Raw genomic sequence first — 21752 nt, forward strand, 5'->3', positions numbered from 1 at the left:
AGCCGTGGCATCAATAACACGACGTCGCACTACAGGGGACAATTTTAGTCCTTGCCGAAACACATTTCATCACCATTCGGCTGAAGTCTCCGTTAAGATTCGGGACGAATTCCAAAGAGTGTGTATAGATTTCTCGGAAATGGAGTTTTTGCATAGACTATGTGTTCCTGGCTTCCTGGGAGAATTCTATCTTAAATCAATGATGAGATTGCATCTCGACTGCGTGCTGATATATCGCTTCTGCAACTTCAATCACTTGTGAATTGTGGTGCAGTTGCGGGTGTCAGATTGCATGATTAGAAGATTCGCTTTTGCGCTATCATGGAAAATTCGTCTGGAACATCGGTGGAGCTCGCTAAAGCACGACATTGTTAGGATGATCCAAAAGGACCCTCGCAATGATGACAGACAGGCAGAGAATAAAGTCTAGAGAGTTTATTGGAACTATGTCATCCCTCGTAAGACATCCGTAGTTGAAATTCCGGAAGCAGAAACTTTCTGTCACAGTTGTGACGGTATGCCGAAAGTCCCTCCAGATGTGCAATATATGCGAGGAGTCAGCAGAGTTTTTTCAGATCTCTCAAATTCTACTAGAGCGTCTATACAGTACAGTTTTCGGTGACGGAAGCGGAATAATATTTGGGTGGACTTTGGGTTTTACCCAACCGGGGTGAAAATTAAGTGAAAGTGAAGTTAAAGTTATGCGTGTCTGGGCTAAAATTTACTCGGGCCCCTCTAATATCCCTTTTTTCTTTAGAAATTTCTAGTCCCCTAAAAAAGTTCGGGCCCGGGAGGATTCTTCCCTTTCCATCTCTTCCCGCCTGGCCTGGCTAAGGCTTTTGACAGCGTCCCACATACCTGACTACATCTGTATCGAAATTCCGAAATTAACAGTTTTTGGCGCGTTCATTGAATGGTGGTATACCACCTTTTTAGTGAATTAATCTGAGGCTACCAACATCTTAGAGTCTATCCGTATACGGGGGCATCTCTCAGGGAGATTCAATGAGTCCCTTTCGTTTCAAATGTTACATGGGTACTGAATGATGCTAGAGGGCAGGGTTTTGCAATAAAGTATGGCCTACGTGTTAAGTATGTGTTGACACGCTTAATGTACTTAGATGACATCAAGTTATATGCTGATGACGGCAGCAGGGGTATGGTTGACGTGACGGCAGAACAGCACCAAGTCGGCTCGTTTCCCGTTCATTTTTACGACAAAGAGCACGGAAGGCCGATTGTTTGTTAAGCATCGATTTTTAAATCCTCTGAGTGGGATGAAGTCAGACCAGGAGTGTATCGATGAATAGAAGTCGAAGGCAATGCACCATGTCGAACAGATGGTTGTACGTTATGAAGCTTTTTACTGAAACGGAGGAAACGGAGGGAGGGATGTTTGCCATTTAGGACGGCATGATCGCCACCCGAGCTTACAAAAAGACGTAGAGACGAAGGTGATAAGGGAAATCAGGGAGATTTGGCGTCTCGAGAGGGCGGTTGTAGTTCTTATAATTTTGCCAGCTAAAGGTATTGTACCTAAACTCCTCAGGGCTCCCTTTGGACTCTCACACATGGAGAAGTACATCATTCTGCATACATGTTCGATGTTGCGGGGAGTGCTTGGTACTTATTGCTAGCATTAGGTAAAATCTAGCATCTGCAGACATTCTGACAACTCGGAAAAGAAATAATAATAGAACTTTTACCATTTTCAATATGGGTGTATCTTGACATGTGTGTGCTGCATGGCGTTTTTTCCGGACTAATGTTTTCCCTGGTCCAAGAAAGCTCATACCATTCGTTGGCATACATATTAGAAAGAATCTATTAGGCCAACATTTTATATTTTAGGTTTTGGATTAAGAGTGTAATTACAATTTTCAGTAGGAGCACTATATGTGATATCCCATCAACTTTCCGAAGCTTGTATTCTCATAGGAGACAAGGCACAGTGTTAATGTTTTCACCATTTGCGTTTGCTTCAATTCTACAACTATTTTTTAACACAATTACATTCCAATTTTAATCCTGTATCATCAAACCAAGAGAAAACATTACTCTGGCATAGAAGCAGTTTCTATCATGTTGAAGATGACAAATCGTCCACTAATTTCCTGTATTTTTTCGATAATATGACATTTTCGATGTTCAGAAATTTGTCTGAGGTTTAATTGCTAGCGCAATTGATAACCGTAATTGTTTTTGCTGTACATATCAACGAGATGCGATAATTTTATTTTGGTAGTCCGTTGTGCACTGTCCAGGTTATAGTTCACTTTTTATGTGGGGTCTCAGATTTCGTCCATTAGTCATCTTTGAAAAACAACAAATCCTATATATTCAGATGCCTTTGGAAATATGTATGGTTATCTTTTACCCTTTGGTGGGGTATAGCACGTCAACCACACCTACCTCTTAGGAGAGTGGATTCGACTGTATAGCATAGCCTGCAATGCAATTGTCGCCCGTCCTCAATGTGTGACTTATTCAATGCCATTTCCGCTTTCTGATCACAATGTCCACGAGTGTTAGGCCTGTGCGCCGAACACGTTCTTCGTTTGGGATAGTGTCAGGCCAGCGTTTTCCCATGATACAGGTGTCATGAAGGCTTGGAGCTGAGGACCTTGATTTTGTTGATGTTTATTTTCAGTCCAACTCTACTTGCTTTTCATTCCAGATCAACAGTCATTTGACTAACGTCCATAACCTGGGGAGAGAGTAAATAGCATGAAAAACGTCAGAAGAAAAAACTAACCTAACTCGGTGACAAGAAGCAATTCTTCGAGATAAACTCTCTGCATACGATATCGAAAGCTTTTTCGAAATCGATGAAGAGCAGGCGCAGTGAAGATCAAAATTCTTCCGAAATAATCCTAAGGGTCTTGATGTGGCGAATGCATGAAGATCCAGACCGGAAACCAGTCTGCTTTCTGTCGACCAATCTTTCACGATGTTATTTAATGTGCTTTAGGATTATTTTAGCTGTTTAGTCGACTGTTGACATCCTTCACAGCACCATCGAAAAATTTGCAACCACATGCTCTTTTAGGTTGCGGTATAAACTTCTGAAATCATTGCGTTCTGCGGTATCTTCTGCTTCCCTGACCAGCGCAATGGTAAATGCTCTTTTGTCACGGCGTATACTACGCTAAAATTTTCGGGATTTCGCTCGGGATCGGAGTTCGAGCGCGTCACGACCGCCATCGCTCACAGCGGTTAATAGAGCGTTCAAACCCTTTCGTTCATCGGTCTGCTTCCATGATGTCGTAGTGGTTAACATGTGAGAAAAAAGAAGCGGGCCAATGCTCATCAATATTCTCGCGCGGATTACTCAATATATCTGCCGTCCGATCAGCAAGATAGCTCTCCCACTGTCAAGCGACAGCTGAATCATATAAGCGGTCGATGTTAAACTTGGGGGTCAGCAGCTCTATGACCTTGCGAGAAGTGGCGTACGCAAGACGTAAGCGAACGTTATGCGCATTCGGGCAACAATTCCTAAATCTAATACTGATCGCGAAGTGGTCAATCTGATTGCTCGTGTTGGTCAGTTGAAACCCAGTTGACTTTATCGCAGGCTCCGTGCTCGAACAACGTTCTACCAATAGCGAGGCGGTGGAAGTTGCAGAAATCCACGAACCATCAATTCTACCATCAATTTTGCGGTCGCCAGGACCGCGTTTTTCTATCACATGTCCGAGCAAGGAGTTGTCAGAGCCCGCCTTGGCATTCAGATCATACGTCACAATCACAATATCATCTTTAGGAAGCCTCCTCTGAACTGCACGTATCATAATTACTCGGGGAAAGCATCCTTCTCCACTATATCGAAAATCTTCGTTAGTGCGTAGCATTGTACAACTGTGATGCTCCTTCACCCTGACAAGAATCTCTATCAAAAAAAAAATCTATCAGAAACCGATTCCCAGTCAGGAGAGCGTGTCTTATGACAGCAGTCAGGAGCAACCCGATAGAGGATTCGTGTCCGCTACTATTTCGCTTTTCAGAATATAATGTGCCGCAAGCGGGAGAGGAATACTCTCCAGAGTCTTACCATTTTATTTCACTTAGGGTCAGAATGTGTAACCTATATCGTTGGAATTTTCGTCCAAGTTCAAGAAAGTGAGCATTTTGAGGACCTTCGTTACCGTTATTGTGAAGCGTGCGCACATTCTAGAAATTAATCACAGTTCGTTTTAGACAACCAAAGGTCGCAGCCGTGAGGTCAGTTTATGTCCAAGACGTTGTTAGCATTTCCAGGTTGCTGGCCCTGAAATGTCCATCTCTTTTACTTGCCTCTTACGGCAAACAGGGAAGACTTTGATTGTATTTTTAAGCCCAAACACCCGGAGCCATATATCGATTAAAATTAAAGGCATCAATGACCATTTTAGTAGTTTGTATCATACCAAGCAGCCAAAAGGACATTTCTACAGGGCAATATCGTTAGTTTACTCTTTCCTGAGTTTAGGTAGTAATTCTTTAACTAACCAACTAAAGGCTCCAGGGTGTGGATGAAGTCTGGTAAAGTGATATGACGACCAGGAGGGGGCATGCACCAGAATCACGGAGGACAAATAAGCTAAAAGGAGAATCTACAGCGCGATAAGTTGAAGCAAACTCCGCTCCTGGCAAGAGGTAGTTGATTAAAAGGATGGGGACCTATTGGGTTTGCTTATAAAGTGGGCACCTGAAATATTCACGTCCTGCAGATAACCTGTTTATTTAACATCGTATAGATCGACCGCATCGCACGAGAATAGTGTGTGGCTTGCCCACTTTTCACCATGAAAGAGCTGGGAAAGGAGGTATTTTCTGTGAAAAGTAAAAGGGCGTCAGAAGTTGTCGTTATAAAGGCATAGGCACACAAACAACATCGGCGACTTTACCACCTGCCTTTGCTGATCAGATTCGCTTGAAGGAAGCGTTAACTTCAAGGGGATCTGATCAGCAAAGGCAAAGGAACAGTCGTTTGCATACCGACAATTCAGTATGCTTGATACAGCCAGGAATGTCTTCGGAAAGCTCATTAGGAGTAGATTTGGCGCCAGGAACTTATCCTGAAAGCTCAGTCGGCGGTCTCTAAAAAGTGAATCCCGATGCTGAGTTGCGTGACCATCGGGGAAGCAATTATAGTGCCAAAGCTAATGGTTAAGTACCTTGCATTAACGTCGAAAATGAGTTTTTTAGAACAAATCAAAAAATAACGGAGAAGGCTGCATTGGCAGTCGGCTAATGGTAATCGTTGGGGGCCTTACTTACAGCAAGATATGCTTCTTATGAGCGCGATGCAGTTCATTTTGCTTTTCCTCGCGTAGGTACGGGTTGATGCCATTGGCAAGAAGGTACATTGTAAGTGTCTTACGCAAAATGAGGAGGTCTGCGAGTGGCGTCTGTCTCTCGTACTGTCTAAAAGTCGACTGTAATGATAACTGCAGGAGTGACTCTTGCTGCCGTTGGCTTGCTGTTAACAAATTCAATACCGTCTAAAAAAGCAACTGAGAGGACTCAAGAGAGGTGGTTTATCATTAGGAGTGGCAGCGTACACTGAATGAATGGCAGCTCTATCTATCTATCGCACTCAATTTCTAAGCGGACATGGAGGTTTTCACATTTTGCATAAGACTGGTGAGGCTGGGTCCCATGGCTGTATGCTCTTCAACGGCGGCGGCGTACGACGCTGATTACACTTTGTGTAAATCAAACGAAGTTTGGAGGGGATGCTGGAACTGTGAATATAGTTAGGTTTTGATTAGTTCTTTAAAATGCAGATTAGAATAAGTGCACACTTAAATAAATGGCGCAGTTCCAAAAACGCTCCAATCGGAAAATCTCAAAAGATTCATGAAGCTGCCTCTATACTCTATCTAGGCATCAAAATGCCCTCCATTCCAATATCTGGTCAAATAAAGTACTACAATAATAGTATAGTACTATATCTTAGTTAATATCATAAAAAGTGCACAACCCTTTTATACTTGAAAATCCGATCTTTCCTTTTACGGCTCGTTTTCTGGTTAAAGCAGGAATGGGATTCAGATGTTGATTAGCGTTAACAAAGGGAGTTATATTGCACATTACATTCGAGTTGTTCTTCTCGCGCAGAGGTTTGAGTTCGACTGGCATAGGAACCGGGAGGTTCTTTGACCTTTTTTTCCTCCTCTTCAATACTGTCCTTCCGTGGCGATTCAGTTTGATATCGGTCCATCGCCTCCCGAACTCTTCTTCTCCATTCTTTTGCCCGGGCGACTGCATTCTCCAATTTCGGAAATCGAGAAGTGTGTAACTCTAATGGAGGACACGCGGTTCAATCGCGGGCTTGTCGGGGCTGGATCCGGTGACAATTGAGGTTGTCTCTGACGTTCCCGAGGACTGCTCCTACAAGAAACTGAAGGAGCACACCTGTCAGTGAGTGAGACAGCCAAATTTAATAACATGTTGACAGAGCTTACATTTGGTGACCATGCGCCAAGCCAACTACAGCATGAAGTAAAGTAGTTCGGCGGTTACAAAGCCGACCCCGAGTTGTTACAGTCTGTGTGGCTGCAAAGACTTTCGGAGAGCACACATGACTCCTGGCATGTGCAGGCCCCCCGAATAGGGTGATCGAGGAGTGGGTCGTCGGGACCTTTGGCAAGTATTGGGGCATACTGGTACAACTATAGATTCGCCGAAAAAGCAGCGAAGTGCGTTGTTCATTGAGTCCCTTCATCTTTTTTGAGGTTTTTCTGGTTGTCGTTTACCTTTCACTATGTCTTTAAGCAGGCGCCTAGGAATTCTTTTGACATCCGTATCTTCTAAATGGTCTGTCCATTGGAGAGCACTCGATGCCAGAAAGCAGTTATTTGTTTATTTATTATCTCCGGCCTGGTTCACGCTACTCGCTGTCGTAACCCAGGACACCAAAGTTTTATATATTTTTAAGTTTGTTTTCCTGTTGATTAATTCGAAGTTGCAATTGTTTATTGTCGCGTTTGGTCTGATTGGCGTCTTTCTTCTCATATGTCATAATTTTGGTCTTCTCTTCGTTTCCTTTTAGGCTAAATTCCTTCCCTGCTTTATCATGCTTCAGTAGCATCTCCTTCGAGCTCACTTTCGATTGTGCGCATTGTTTTATAAGGAGTCGTTAAGGCAGTCGAAGGAGGAAGACTGAACGCGTTTCGTCGGTGAGGGAAAGCCAATGCTAGCATGGCGTGATAGTGTTTGTGCTTTGCTAGGCAAACTGTTTCCGACATCCGAGCATTTGGGGACTTTTGGTGATCGCGCTAAAGGGGATTGAGGAAATCTTTCTGTCCACTGTTATGAGACCGAGGAGGGCCTGGCGAGGCCTAGATCGCGGAAGTCAGCTGGTTGGGATGGGATAACTGGTGAGATGGAAAAAGCTATCCAGAGTCTATATGGATGCTGCATACGGAAGGGCTATTACTCTACTTTCTGGAAGACTGCTGGGATTGTTGTGCTCCTGAAGTCACTAGAGAAGGATAAGAGGAATCCTCGGTTGTATAGGGCCATGTTTCTTCTCCCGACCTCTAACAAGATCCTGGAGTGGATTATAGTGCAGCAATTGGAGGGGATTATGGTGCAGTTTCCGAACTGGCAAATCTAGCGACGACGCCTTAGTGCATGTGAGAAGCTTTGTTATCTGTTATGTTAGCAAATACGTCCTTGGAATCTTTGTAAATTTCAAAGGTGCACTTGATTACCTAAGTTGGTCGTCAGTGCTTATAGCTCGAGCACCGGACTGCTGAGTGCATGTGTATCATTTGCCTCTTAAAATTGGTATCGCGATCTCATTGAAAAAAAAAAACAGTTGTGATGTTTTCCAAAATGAACTTACGTCGAACGGGCTTCAAGCAGGGGTGCTGCCAGATATATGTGGAACTCCTTGTTGCGTGCTCTACATCTCTTTTGTATGACGTGCAGAGCAGAAAACTGTTCTACGCCTATCAGTGACTGGCACTGTTAGCGTATCTGTCTGTGTTCTGGTTTCGACTGATGTCAGGTAATTTTCAATGTTCCTCTTCTTGATGTGGAAGTAGTCCGGCGTGCTGTGGCTTACAGTATAAGAGAGAGACACCTTTACTGCATACAGATTTAGTTAGTGATGAACGAATGGAGTGGTTATATGTTTGCCAGAGGGAACTCTATCGTCGACTTTGTCTTCAAGCTGAACTTCCTCCTGACGGGGCATAGTGGCTTGAATGAATTTCTCCTCTCGAAACCCCCTTCGACGCTGCTTAATCTGCAGTATAATGAGTGGCCATACTGGCTACCAGTTCTGTGTATTTTGTGTTAGTTGACTGGTGGGAAGGTTTCGTTGCGTCTCTCCGCACCGGGCTGATTCCAGTCAAGCCGAGGCGTGATCTGCTCACGCACCCGAGGAAGACGATCAGAGCCGAATCTCAAGCGTAGAGTTATGCTGTACAACTCGGGAGTCCGACCCCTCAATTAAAGCGGAGATATTGTAGATTTGCGTCGACTGGTAAGAAGGCTGAGCCTGCACTTAGTGTAAACCAGTACTGCTTTGCTAGTCACGGAGGGGCTCTGATTGTGGTCACCAAATCAGCTCTTGTTCAAAGAGGACGGTGGGATTATGCCAACACAACAGATATTGACGTCAGAACCTTTAAGTTCTGCCAATATTATTTGTATGCAGCGTCTTTCTCATTGACTGCATGTGGGCACTCTTCGACAAACCATTCATTCCTCTTGTGCAGAAGTTCGTGTTTGTTGGCTTTCTCTGAAGTTGTCTTGATTTCGCCTTTTAACAGTCTTCACTTTACAACAATATTATCGGCTTCCTGGTGTCGGTTCAGCATTCGCAGTATTTGGTCTCCTAATACTCCGATATATTTCGGTGCTATTTTTTCTTTGGAGGACCCGCTCTTTTTCGATCTCTGCGTTGAAGATGCTCAGTACTATTTTCAATGACACAAGAGGACTATAGAATTTGTCTTTTACTGAGTTACCCTTGCCTTCCGCTGGATCATGTACGTTGATTTGCCAAACGCGTTTTTATTCGTAGCACACCAATTCCAGCAGCAGGGAGTCAAATATCTCACTGTCCAATTATTTCGCTATCTAATTTGTACTTTCGGACCTATTCATTGAGTACTCTATGAGCGACAGTTCTGAATAGGGAACGCACGTTCAAGATTCCAAACTCGTAAGCCTTTTTGCGTTACCGTAGTTTTCGTTGTATTTTCGATTGGATCTGAGGCTCCCCTCCTGGGGGTGAAGGGACTTCTCTGACATGAAGATTTCATAAGGCGAGAAGGTGGCAGAGTGGGAGTTGTAGCGTGAAGTAATGTGTCGACTGGTTCCAGGCTAGTTCTCCGGTGACGGGAGGGTGTTTAGTTGGTAGTCCGAAGGCTTATTATTCTTATAAAAAAATGTAAAATAATTAGCTTCCGTGCTGATGTGTGTCCTTTTTGTATCTTCATTCTTCGCAGAGGTGAGTGGCGGTTATTGAACTTGATAACGTACAACGCGCCAGTCTCTTGCTGGATCTGTACTACGATCTGCTTCTACGCACCGGTGCGGAGTCGACAGTCAACCAGACTTTCTTTTTTTTCGCTAGCCCTATTTGACAGGAGGAGTGAAGGAACGGTAGTATTTCACCCGTTATTCAACTTCGAGCAATTATCTTTTAAATGAGTATAGCAATATTTAATTGGTTGGGGGGAAATCTAAACTCATGGACTTATTGTTGTGCAACGTAGATTACGTCCACAGATTATCAAACTTTGGTCTCTGTTCCTCATCTTTTTTTTTTGCTTGTTCTATTTTCAAATAATAATTGGCGGTTTATTTATATTTTTATGTGTTTCTTTATTATTTTTATAAAAAATTGAAACGCAATAAATCTTTTTTTCATATTTCACTTGTTTAAATACTTCATCATCAATTTTTCGTTTGGGATACTTTTTTTTACTTAATTTTCTTTTGCTTATTTTTCTCACTTACATAGTTGTCATGAACTCTATATGCACTTTTTGGTATTCATCAATTTCACTAGACTATCTTTTATTATTTTCATTATTTTAGTGTGTTTTTTAATTCATCGATTTATATTTTGCTATTTTGACATCCTAATAACATTTTATCTTTTCAGTTTTAATAAATGAGTACATTTTGTATTCTCACAGTTCCTTAAGGATAGTTAATCAATTTAATCCAGTTTAGTTTAAAAATTCAACAATTTGGATGTTTCAATCACTTGCTGAGATCATTGTTTTAAGTTTTTTATATATATTTATTATATAGGTGTAAATGCTAACACAGTTCACATAAAATGTATCTACCTCCTGCCTACGCGCTACTTCTACAAAGTTTCTTTTATACACAATCTTCGTTTGAATTTTTGAATCGCTCGTTTTTATAGTTTATAATTATCCGTTAAATGTAACTATTTGTCGTCTACTTACAGTTAGATTCGAATGAGATTAATTCATCTGATGAATGCTTACTGCTTTGCTAATATGTTCAGGTTTCTATGAATTAACAAATAAATTTGACTAGATTTCTTGTTTCATATGCAATTGGTTCATAAGTTGATTTACGTTCCGACTTTTTTGTTTGCTTTAAGGATCCATGGAAAAGCTTTGAATTGTCACTAGAAGAGGGAAAGGTACATGAATTTTCAAAACACGTGTGCTAGGAGAAATCACTGCTGCTCTCAGAGATCAGATTACAGTAGATGCGTGTCTAACAATGAAAAGGACTATATTTATGCTAACTCACTTCTGAGGACCAGAAACTTATTTATGATACAACTTCAAGTAAGGCTTGTCTATTTGAAACTTGTTTTTTTTCTTTTTACATTCGTTGGATTGGTTCACTTCAGGTTTTTTGTCAAGTAGAAGAATATAAGTTTCGATTCGATTAAAAGGACACAACAGAACCTAGGAACCTAGGTTTTACGTCCAAAAAACGATTAAAGGACATTAAAAAGTGTCGTAATAATGGAGGCTATTTAACATGAATAAAGTTGGGTAGGTTGTTGAAAGTACCAGGAGAATTGAAGTGGCTAGCCTACCATTGAGAACTGATTAAGAAAGAGGTTAACAACTTCTTTTACAACTCTATGAAGCTGTTGATTACATTATTACGTTATTGACGTCTCGAGAGAAAGGGATTTCTATTTAAAATTAAATCCAATAAATTCATTTTACCACGGAAAGAGAATTCATTACTTAAAATCAATTTTTATGTTTTTCGCAAGAAAAATAATAAGACGGAATATACTTCCTATTTACGGAAAATGACCTTTCTTCATAAAATATGAGCTGGTGAAAGCCAGACTTATGCTATAGTTCAGTAAAATTAGTTTAGTTACCGCTAACACTACAGTATTTCGGGATTCAAAATGCCTTTTTTGAAGTGGCAAGTGTTAGAGTTTTTATTTATTTTTGGATGATATTGCAAACCAGACGAATGACGAATGGGATTCGAACGCCGAACCTAGTTGGCCTAATTTCATTTCATACTGCTTCCTACCTGATCACACTCCTACCAGAGGAGAGTTTAAAGCAATTGATCTGGTCCTCCAGATTCGAGGTTCGCAGCGATCAACTCATCTTTCACCAAAAAGCCAAAAAACATGTATAGAGACAGTATGAGCAGCCTCGCACAGGATCGATACTATGGAAACGAATGAATGGCTACGCTCTCCGATACTGGAATGTCGGATCACACTGTCAAAGACCTGTCCCGACTCCACTTTCCTGTCGCGCGCAAGCTTTCAACTTTCGTAAGGCGAACTTCGAAAGTCTGAACTCAGCCCTGGCGGCAATCAATTGGGTTCCCCTGCTCTCTCCATTAATGTGTGACCAATCGCCCAGCACCTTCTACACCATTTTATTTGATTTTCTTCCCTGTTGTGTCCCCTCCTCTCCTAAGTGCTTTTGCTTTTACCCTGTATGGTTCACCACTGAAGTCCACGAAAAACTTCGCCAAAAACAAACTGCGAGGAAGAAGTTCCTGTCTTCTAGAATCTATGCTGGCTTAATTTTTTTTTCAAAACTCTGCGTTCCTCGTTAAATTCTTAATACGTAAGTCGAGAAACGAATATTTGACCAGTATTGAAGACTCATTAAGGCGGAGGACTCATTCTTACCCCTCTCCTTGTCGAGTACCTCATTGGCAAACTTGATGTCAATGTCGGCCCTGGCTACGATGGTCTTCGAGACCTCTTTTTGCTCAAAACTTGTAAGTCCATCTCCCTTCCCCTATCTCTTATTTTCAACAAAAGCCTCGAAGGGAATTATTTTCCCCGCTTGTGGAAAGTGGCCCTTCATCCCCATTTACAAAAGTGGCGATAGTACGCTTGCCGAGAATTACCGTCCCGTTTCCCTCCTCTCCAAAAAGCTTGGAAACATATGTCGGCGACTGGTTGTTCGCCCACTTTGACCACCACATAGTGAAAGAGCAAAACGGTAGCGTAGGTCGACTGCCTCCAACCTGCTTGACTTTACCAACTTTGTCGCTAAATGTCTAAATTTACGGCAAGAGGTAAATACCATTTGCACTGATTTCGATAAAGCCTTCGACACTGTAAATCTCAAGATACTTCTATCCAAACTCTCGTCTATAAGTGTTCCCATACCACTTGCTTTATGGTTTGCCTATTACCTTTCCAGACGATCCTGCCGCGTTCCTTTTAACGGCTGCACTTCTACCCCTCTATTCTGGGCGCTTTGCGATTTTAATTTTTTTAATCCCGAACTCTTGGGCGCGTTCGAGAGAAGAATCCTCCTACATAACGACGAAATCTATGAGCGATACCATGACCGTCAGGTTGTGGATAAAATCCGGCTCAATATTTTACGGTGGGCGGGTCACTTAATCTGTATCGATGAGGATGATCCAGCCCGAAAAGTCTATAAGGGCAATATTTATGGTAGAAAATGAAGGCGAGGCAGACCCTGCTTAAGATGGAGCGATGGAGTAAGTCAGGACGCCAGACAGCTTTTAGAGACATGAAATTCGTGGACTTCGGCGCAAAACCGGGATGTCTGGAGTTCGTTATTAAGACTTTTAGAGCTATTTTGACAAATAAGAAGAAGAAGTCAGTTTCTATTATGAACTTAAATGCAGAAGTCATCGTCATGTCATCTACTCGTTTCTAAGTCATTCATCGAAGTAAGTAAAAAGGGAATTCACGGTTTTATGACATGTGGATCATGTTTGTAACTCTGACATATTTTATAAAAAAAGTAGAGGTGGATGTCCAGCTTAGTTGGGCCAATTCCACCATATTGCATCCTATCTGCTCACACCTCTTCGTCAAGGAGGTCTAAAGCAATTGACCGGGTTCTTTAGGTTGGAGGTTCAAACCGATGGGTTTACAACCCCACAAAAAAACCAAACAACATGTGCAGAGACAGGAGGACTAGTCTCGGACAGGATAGATCGCTCTTGGGTCCTGCAATGTTGATCTACAGTGGATGCACTGAGTAACCCGCCTGAGAATATCAATGAACATTGGATGGGCATAAAAAATGCTTTTTTCTAGGGTGCTATGTGGGTCGCTGAACTTGCATGTGGTCGCAAATCTTTCGATGGTTCTGAGAAGGACGTCAACGGCCGACTCCCACGATGACGCGCATCTGAAAAGATGGTCCACCAGGATTCTTAATCGTATCACAACCAGTGAAGCTCCTCCAGATCTGCTATAACCATTCGTATGGAAATTTTGGGAATCTGAGACCTTTCCCAGAGAGTGGGAGAGGGTTATGATCGCCAAGATTCCAAAGAAGTGGGCATGCTTTGAGAATGATAATTGGAGGGGTATCTGTGTTTTCCCTGCCGTTGCAAAGCTAAAATAATCCTGGAACGTAATAAAGAATATCTCCAAAGCTGAGTTTAGATCGTTGCTACACCTGCGATAATGTGAACAGGGAGTGCATCTGCTCTACGCAGGAAACGCAGACCGGCATAAGATGGAGAGGATTTTGGGGTCATCCTCATCTTGTCACCGATATCATTTCTTCTTGTTATCGGTGACGTCCATTACGTTGTCTTGTCCCGAGGACGTGGAGGAATTCAATTGACAATGGTATCGTTCCTCAACACACTGAGGTGACATCTGTTTGCTCTACCACCGGGTTGTGGACCTAGGCCAAATGGCTCTGGGTTTAGAAAGAGGGGTAGGTAGAGTTAGACTGAAAATAAACACCAACCAAATCAAGGTTCTCATCTCTTATCTCTTAACACACTCCCCCTATCTGCACTAATGGACAGAGCATCAAAGACGTTGATCAGTTTGGAAATTGCATTGCTGGCTACACCATGCCATGGAACTCACTGTCCCAAGATAGTTGACGAATGGGTCGCAACCCACCATTCATCTATAACAGGTTGTAATATCAAAAGATTGGCCACAGCGGCATAAGAACTAGTAGCTGCTGCTACCGCTTGGTAGCTAAGCCGAAATAAGTACTTACATATATGCAAAAGGAAAATTATTTGTAAAGAAGGGAAAGCTGCATGTTTAACTTCTATAGATGCAATAATTATCAGGTTGATAACGGTCAGGACCCTTCTCTCAGTCAATATTGAAAAGGATCCCATGAAGGACATGGATGTCAAGAAAGCTTTTTTCCACGTGAGACCTGAGGAGACTTACGTCTGTATTGAAGAATGATTGACGTACAGGAATAATTACGTCTGCAAATTGAAAAAAAAACATTTCCTTGTATTGAACAACCGGCACGCATATCGCGATACACAGTAGATAAATTGTTCTCTGGATTTGGATTCATTTCCCGAACGTTGAGAGAAATATGTATATTTCATTTTCTGTGCTGGCTATATTTTGCTTGCAGGTAACAGTTAGGGCAAAATAGAGCGTGTTTGAATCGCCCTCAACAGTACAATCTGCATGAAAAACTTGGAAGAGCCAAAAATGTTTCAGGGAATCAGAATTGACCGTCAAGAAAGGAGCGGACTATGTCTGTGAGCAGAGGTACACCCCAGAGCGCGTTATCTCCCCTGTACTCGGATTGATAATGATTGACGAAAACCTACCTATAATGGGTGAAACCCGGGCAAAGGAGGTGGCGAACGCCGAAAACTTGGTTATATTGGTATCTGAGAATTTTCCCTCGGTTATGAGTGAAATCATGGAGTGAGTGTTGGGAAAGATCTGTCTGTGGACTGCCGACTCTTTTGGTAGAGTGAAGAGATTACACTTAGAATTCTGAGGAAAGGGTGGAGGCACCCAAGCAAACAGGGATGACCAATAAAACCCAAACGGAAAAAGTACTTTGAACTAAAGCACTCTGTTCACAAAATCATATATGTAAGTAATATAGTTTGCAAATTGGGCAATGACCCGTCTTTTAAGATCCACCTACAGCTCGACAGAATCAGTTACAGCAGCATTACAAGAACAACTCGATGTGATCTCTCAACGAATCCCGACAAAGCGTCCAGACAGTAGAATTTTCGGGGATGGAAGCGAAAGAATATTGAGGTGGACTTTGGGGTTATCCGCTCAACCCGATGAACATGCTGAGTGGAATACCGCTCAAGGCACCCGCCATGCCACTACTCCGGGGACGGATGTTACCGAAAAGCCATAAACAGAATTTCTGGTATAAAAAGTTTACCAGTATACATAGTCAGTTGCCTCAGGAATTTTCACCCTTCCTCACTGCGGGGATTACCTACCTTGCTCTAAAAAAGAACACGGTACAGGACCTTGAAGTTTTTGACGACAGTCATGAAAGGGCGGTATACAACTTTATAAGTGCAGTCATCCGAGGGTACTAATACATCAGAGCTCATCCGTATACGGGCTGTCCGAGCTTATAGGAAGCTCAAAATGAAAGAGCGGGTGTAGAATGATCAAAGCAGAATGTGTGGCTCGGCGTTTCTGAGGCATAATGCTGTATGTAAGGTGATTCATTGAATCTTCGGGAGCTGCATGTTATCTTCTTTAGTGGGCTGAAGCCTGATTAAAATAAAACAGATCACTGATCTTAAGGAACAATTTTATTGTTTATTTTCAAATAATTGAATTAGTACCGACAGGCAACACCTCTTTTAAGACATTGGGAATCATCATCATCATCAACGGCGCAACAACCGGTATCCGGTCTAGACCTGTCTTAATAAGGAACTCCAGACATCCCGGTTTTGCGCCGAGGTCCACCAATTCGATATCCCTAAAAGCTGTCTGGCGTCCTGACTATTCAGAATAAAGTGTATTATTGTGAGATATACTATATGTCACAATTCCGTTGATATTAGGTCATAGTATAACCATATACTGGTGGTCAAATGAAAGTAAAAATCACAAGGCGACACCGAGATCTGGTACATGGCTAGTACAAATCTTGTGAAACGTCTCCTATTTTTAAATATCGACAGCTCCGGTATTGAATCCTACCTCCACCTCCACGAGGTAACCATTACGTGTTTTGCCCTCAAAACAGCAGAGGGAGGAGGGTCAAGGCTAGCTTTCCGCGTCTTCAAACGGCAAAGATTTCGGCCGGACGGACTACTCTTCTGGGTTTTGGAATGTGCTATCCCTTTTTTGAACGAGTGTGCGAAAGCTTCTCCAAGATATATCCCGTAACAACACTCCAAAGCGGTAAAACGGTTTCTTGATGGAACCGAGAACTGCAAAAACTCAGGAAATCAACCAGGCCACTTCTAAATCATGCTTGCAAAAGTAACAAGAACGAAGACTGGTTAAATTTCAGGAATTCATAGCGAGAATATAAGAGGCTCGTTAGGTGTTCGAAACAAGACTCCTTTAGAGCGTACTGTGAGAAACTGGAAGCCGAAAGAGAGACTTCAGGGCTGTGCAGAGTCCTTGAAAGGGATGAGTCGGCCAAGTTGGATTCTTTTAGAAAACCCGACGGTACTTTCACGAGCTCCAGACTGGATTCAGACCTTCCTGGAAGTACACCACCCGGGCGAACAAGTGAGAGAAGTGGCAGGGGGAGAGTTGACGATTCTTGCAACCCCTTCAACACGCAAGTGCTGCAAGGGGAACTGGAGTACTGCGAAAAGGTGAGAGCTTCCATACTGTCCTTTGAACATTTCAAGGCACCTGGCATGGATGGCATCTATCCGGCAATGCTAAAGGAGGATATGGAGCATTTAGAGCGACCTTTAAGATTGAAATAATAAAAAACTTGTTGTTTCCTTTTCGTTGGTGTGGATATTTATTCTTGCAAATATCTTCATGAAGGGAACAAGTGGTTCCCGAAATATCGGTATTTGCAAGAATAAATATCCACACCAACGAAAAGAAAACAACAAGTTTTTTATTATTTCAATTAATTAATCTTTGGAAACACCGTATAATTTCACTCAGACCTCTAAGAAATATTTTTCGAGGATGTCTTGCTCTGGGCTACGTATCTTCCTCTTGAGAAAAGGTTAAGGTAGTCTTTATACCGAAACCTGGGAAAGATGACTATTCTAATCCAAAGAACTTCAGACAGATCAGCTTGACTTCATTCTTGCTGAAACGTTTGGAGAGACTGGTGGAGCGTTACATTCGTGGACTCACTTAATGAAAACCAACATGCTTACCAGCGTGCAAAATTCGGTGAGTCTGCTCTTCATTCTTTGGTCACAAAGATAGAGGATGCAACTTTGAATGGTGAGTACGCGATGGGGCTGTTCCTGGACATTGAAGGGGCTTTTGACAGTGCCTTTTCAAAAACATTCTGATGCCGCCAGAGCGCATGGTGTTGATGATGCTTTAATTAAGTGGATCCATGCTATGCTAACGCAGAGATTGCTGTGCGCTGAGATATGTGTCGATCCCTATCTGACTGTAGAAGCAACGAAGAGCTGCCCCCAAGGAGGTGTGCTTTCGCCACTTCTATGGAGTATGCTGATCTACTCACTACTGCAACTGCAAAATTTGCCAATACACGCTCAAGCTTATGCTGATGACGTGGCTGTGCTTGCTGTTGATCGAGATCTTGGAACGGTGTGTAGGGGAATATGGAACGTGCCGTTGATCTGATAGACCGTTGGTGCCTCAGACATGGTCTTTCAGTTAATCCAAATAAAACCATAATGGTATTATTCACAAAAAGAAAAAAAATGGATGGGCTTTGCCTCCCTGAGATGAGGGGTACTAACCTTCAACTCGCCGAAGAAATGAAATATCTGGGAGTTACTGTAGATAAAAAACTTCTTTGGAACAAACATGTAGAGGCAAAGATGAAACGAGCTCACACAGCTTATGGGATGTGCAGACGGATCTTTGCCTCGACATGGGAACTCAGGTCTCATGTGGTATACGGATATACGTTGCCATCATGAGGCCGATGTTCGTATATGCATCCGTAGTGTGGTGGGTTAAGCTGAGACAAAAAGGTTTTCACCGTAAACTAGTGGCATTGCAAAGAACTGTGTCTGGGTATCACTGGTGCCATGAGCACGACATCCGGCGTAGCTCTGAATGCACTACTCAATTTGCAGCCCCTGGATATATTTATTCAAAGCACTGCAATGAGAGCAACTCACAGACTAATTCGATTAGATCTATGGGGAAGCAACGGATGTGGGGCGCACAGAGCATTGGAAGAGCTACTGGGAGGACTGAATCCAGTCCTTACAATGCCTTACGATTCTCGTGTCCCCATACATCTGTTTGATAGAAGATATGAAGTTACCCTGAAGCGTGGAGAGGACTGGGAAGACCCAGAGGAATGCGTAGCGGGATATACGGAAGTCTTCTACACCGATGGCTCAAAAACAGAAGAGCGTTCTGGAGCCGGAGTCGACCTCTCGAATAAAAACGAGAAGTGTGTTTTTCCTTTGGCACAATATGCAACGATTTTTCAAGCCGAAGTTTATGCGATCCTAAGGGCGGCAAACTGGGTGATTGACGAGCGGTTGAAGAGCAGGCGCATCGCAATCTGCAATGACAGCCAAGCTGCGTTGAGGGCATTGAGTAGTCCTTTGATCACCTCGAAAATCGTCCAGGAATGCAGAAACTTCAATGCGGTGGAACTACTCTGTCACTGTGGCGTAGAGGGAAATGAAATTTCGGATGCTTTAGCGAAAGAGGGGCAATCTCCCCTATGCCGGGACCGGAGCCAGCAATTGGAGTATCAGTAGCATTGGCTAAGTTTGTTTTCAAAAACTGGGAACAAGTTTTCCCACAATGACAGGTGGCAGAGCCTATTTTATTTTTTATTAGGAATAGGATTAGCTTGGTGCAATTAGAACCTGAAAGTTTATGACAGTTTTTCATTTTGTCATATGGTATTGTCCAAATAAACATATTCTCGTACTATTAAATAGTCAGGATTGTCCCTATATATACATATACCAGCTGCATTATAAAGAAAATAGAGGATGTGAACTTGATTGAAATATAATAGCATAAGCCTGGTTGCCGACCGTTAATATTCTACAAAAGGACCCTAAACTTTTTCTAATATTACATGTATATCAATGTATTTAACTGATAACACTATGAATGTGTGCAATTTATCATATCTAACTTTTTATTATTTTCTTTTAAATTTTATATGCAGTCTTTATTATAATTTCATTCATTGCTCCTTTCTCTATAAAAGTGAAACATGGGGAAATTAGTGACACATTTAAAAGTTCATTGTTTATGTTCAGGAGATAACTATATCCTTTACTTCAGATACAATAACAACGATCGCAGAGGAGAGTGGTAGAAAAAGATAACTTTATACTTCATCATTCAACTTTATAACATGTTCACTAACCAACGATTTTTTCATACTTTTATATTTTCTAGTTTTAACATTGAAATTCGCCCAGCGCAGAGGCATTTATTCGCCCCCCGTATTGCTACTATTTTTTATCCGAAAACTACTTCTAACTCGGTTTATGTACAATCTAAAAATAGTTAAATTTACTTACTTCCATAAATGCAACTGTGAATTATGATTTTCAACTTTCAATGCGTTCCTTTTTCGGAGATATTAAATCGATCTTTTGTAGGCCTCTATTTGATTAGTTCCTCTTCATTTGAGTAATATTTCCAGTGCTATTTGCATCCATTTCAAATGAAAAGTTTCAACAGTTTTAAAGCTGCTTTAAGGCAATTTTATGCTCTTCGAAAAAACGTTAATAATATTCAAAAGTTTTCATTATTTTTTGTGTCATTTAAATATTTGGCAATTGCTGAAGTTTAAATTTCTAAAATTAATGGAAGCATCGTCGTTTCTCTTAAGGCAGAGAAATCGTCTTGAATTCATTGGTATTTTTCGATAAAAGATCCAAAAACGAATTGGCACATTAGCAACAATGCCAAAAGTGTCAAAGGCTTCCAGCTAAGAAAAAGTTACGAAGATAAGTTTATCAACAATTTTTGCATAAGAACGGAAAGAACTGTCTCAGTAAAAGCACCAACGTCTTTATAAACAGTTTTGGCTTCAGATTCATCTTTAGCGGAATCGCTTTTAAAAATTATCTCTCAAAAAGTCGGGAATAAAGTTGAGTGAATATCTAACAACGTGCTTTTATCAATCAAAAGTCGTTGTCTGGAATAAGCATTTCGATTTGATAGTATTATTACACTTAAAATGCACTTGACTAATCTAGTACTCCTTATTGTTTGCACTAATGCTAGTAGTATCTATTCAGGGCAGTAAATTGATCGAGTTTGTTTGCTTGTTACAACTATGCAGACTATTATATCATTGACGAAATTAGTAGCACTTGAGAATATTAAAATGATCGAATTTGCAGAGGAGACGGCATTCAATTTGATACCAAATTGTCCTGACAAATTAACTAAACTTTCTTCCTTCAAACAGCAAAACATTGAAGTTGGTTGTTTTTTCATCCCCACTTCCCGGTTTAACGCCGATTGGTACACAACGTTCGCAAAAATACGTTCAACATACTAAGTTTTAATCGTTCAGCTGGTTGGATTAGATATTTCAAGGAGAGATACAATAATGTTCCCGGGTTACAGGAGGGTGCTTGGTTGGTCCTTGTGAAAATGGCATTTAGTCACGGTATCTGGTGAGGATATGTGTGAAACACTTTACATTATATATGTAAAGTATCATCATCAACGGTGCAACAACCGGTATCCGATCTAGGCCTGCCTTAATAAGGAACTCCAGACACCCCGGTTTGGCGACGAGGTCCACCAATTCGATATCCCTAAAAGCTGTCTGGCGTCCTGACCTACACCATCGCTCCATCTTAGGCAGAGTCTGCCTCGTCTTCTTTTTCTACCATAGATATTGCCCTTATAGATTTTTCGGGCTGGATCATCCTCATCCATACGGATTAAGTGACCCGCCCACCATATAACCTGACGGTCATGGTATCGCTCATGGATTTCGTCGTTACGTAGGCTACGAAATTGTCCATCCCCATGTAGGTGGACAAAAATTCTTCAGAGGATTCTTCTCTCGAACGCGGCCAAGAGTTCGCAATTTTTATTGCTAAGAACCCAAGTTTCCGAGGAATACATAAGGACTGGCAAGATCATTGCCTTGTATAGTGAGAGCTTTGACCCTATGGTGAGACGTTTCGAGCAGAACAGTTTTTGTAAGCTGAAATAGGCTCTGTTGGCTGACGAAAACCGTGCGCGGATTTCATCATCGTAGCTGTTATCGGTTGTGATTTTCGACCCTAGATAGGAGAAATTATCAGCGGTCTCAAAGTTGTAGTCTCCTATCTTTATTCTTCCCGTTTGACCAGTGCGATTTGATGTTGTTGGTTGGTTACTTTTCGGTGCTGACGTTGCCACCATATATTTTGTCTTGCTTCAT

The 21752-nt window shown here is 41.9% G+C and overlaps 1 long non-coding RNA gene across 1 annotated transcript; it reads right to left on the reverse strand.

The window, feature by feature from the left end:
- Window positions 1–9806: 9806 nt before the first annotated feature.
- On the reverse strand, window positions 9807–21146 carry LOC119655341. The gene is made up of 2 exons (XR_005249901.1): window positions 19882–21146; window positions 9807–10615 (listed from the first exon to the last, which is right to left on the reverse strand). It is a non-coding gene; the product is annotated as an uncharacterized LOC119655341 (long non-coding RNA).
- Window positions 21147–21752: the final 606 nt, after the last annotated feature.

This window comes from Hermetia illucens, chromosome 4 (assembly GCF_905115235.1).
Source record: "Hermetia illucens chromosome 4, iHerIll2.2.curated.20191125, whole genome shotgun sequence".
NCBI classification, from domain to species: domain Eukaryota; kingdom Metazoa; phylum Arthropoda; class Insecta; order Diptera; family Stratiomyidae; genus Hermetia; species Hermetia illucens.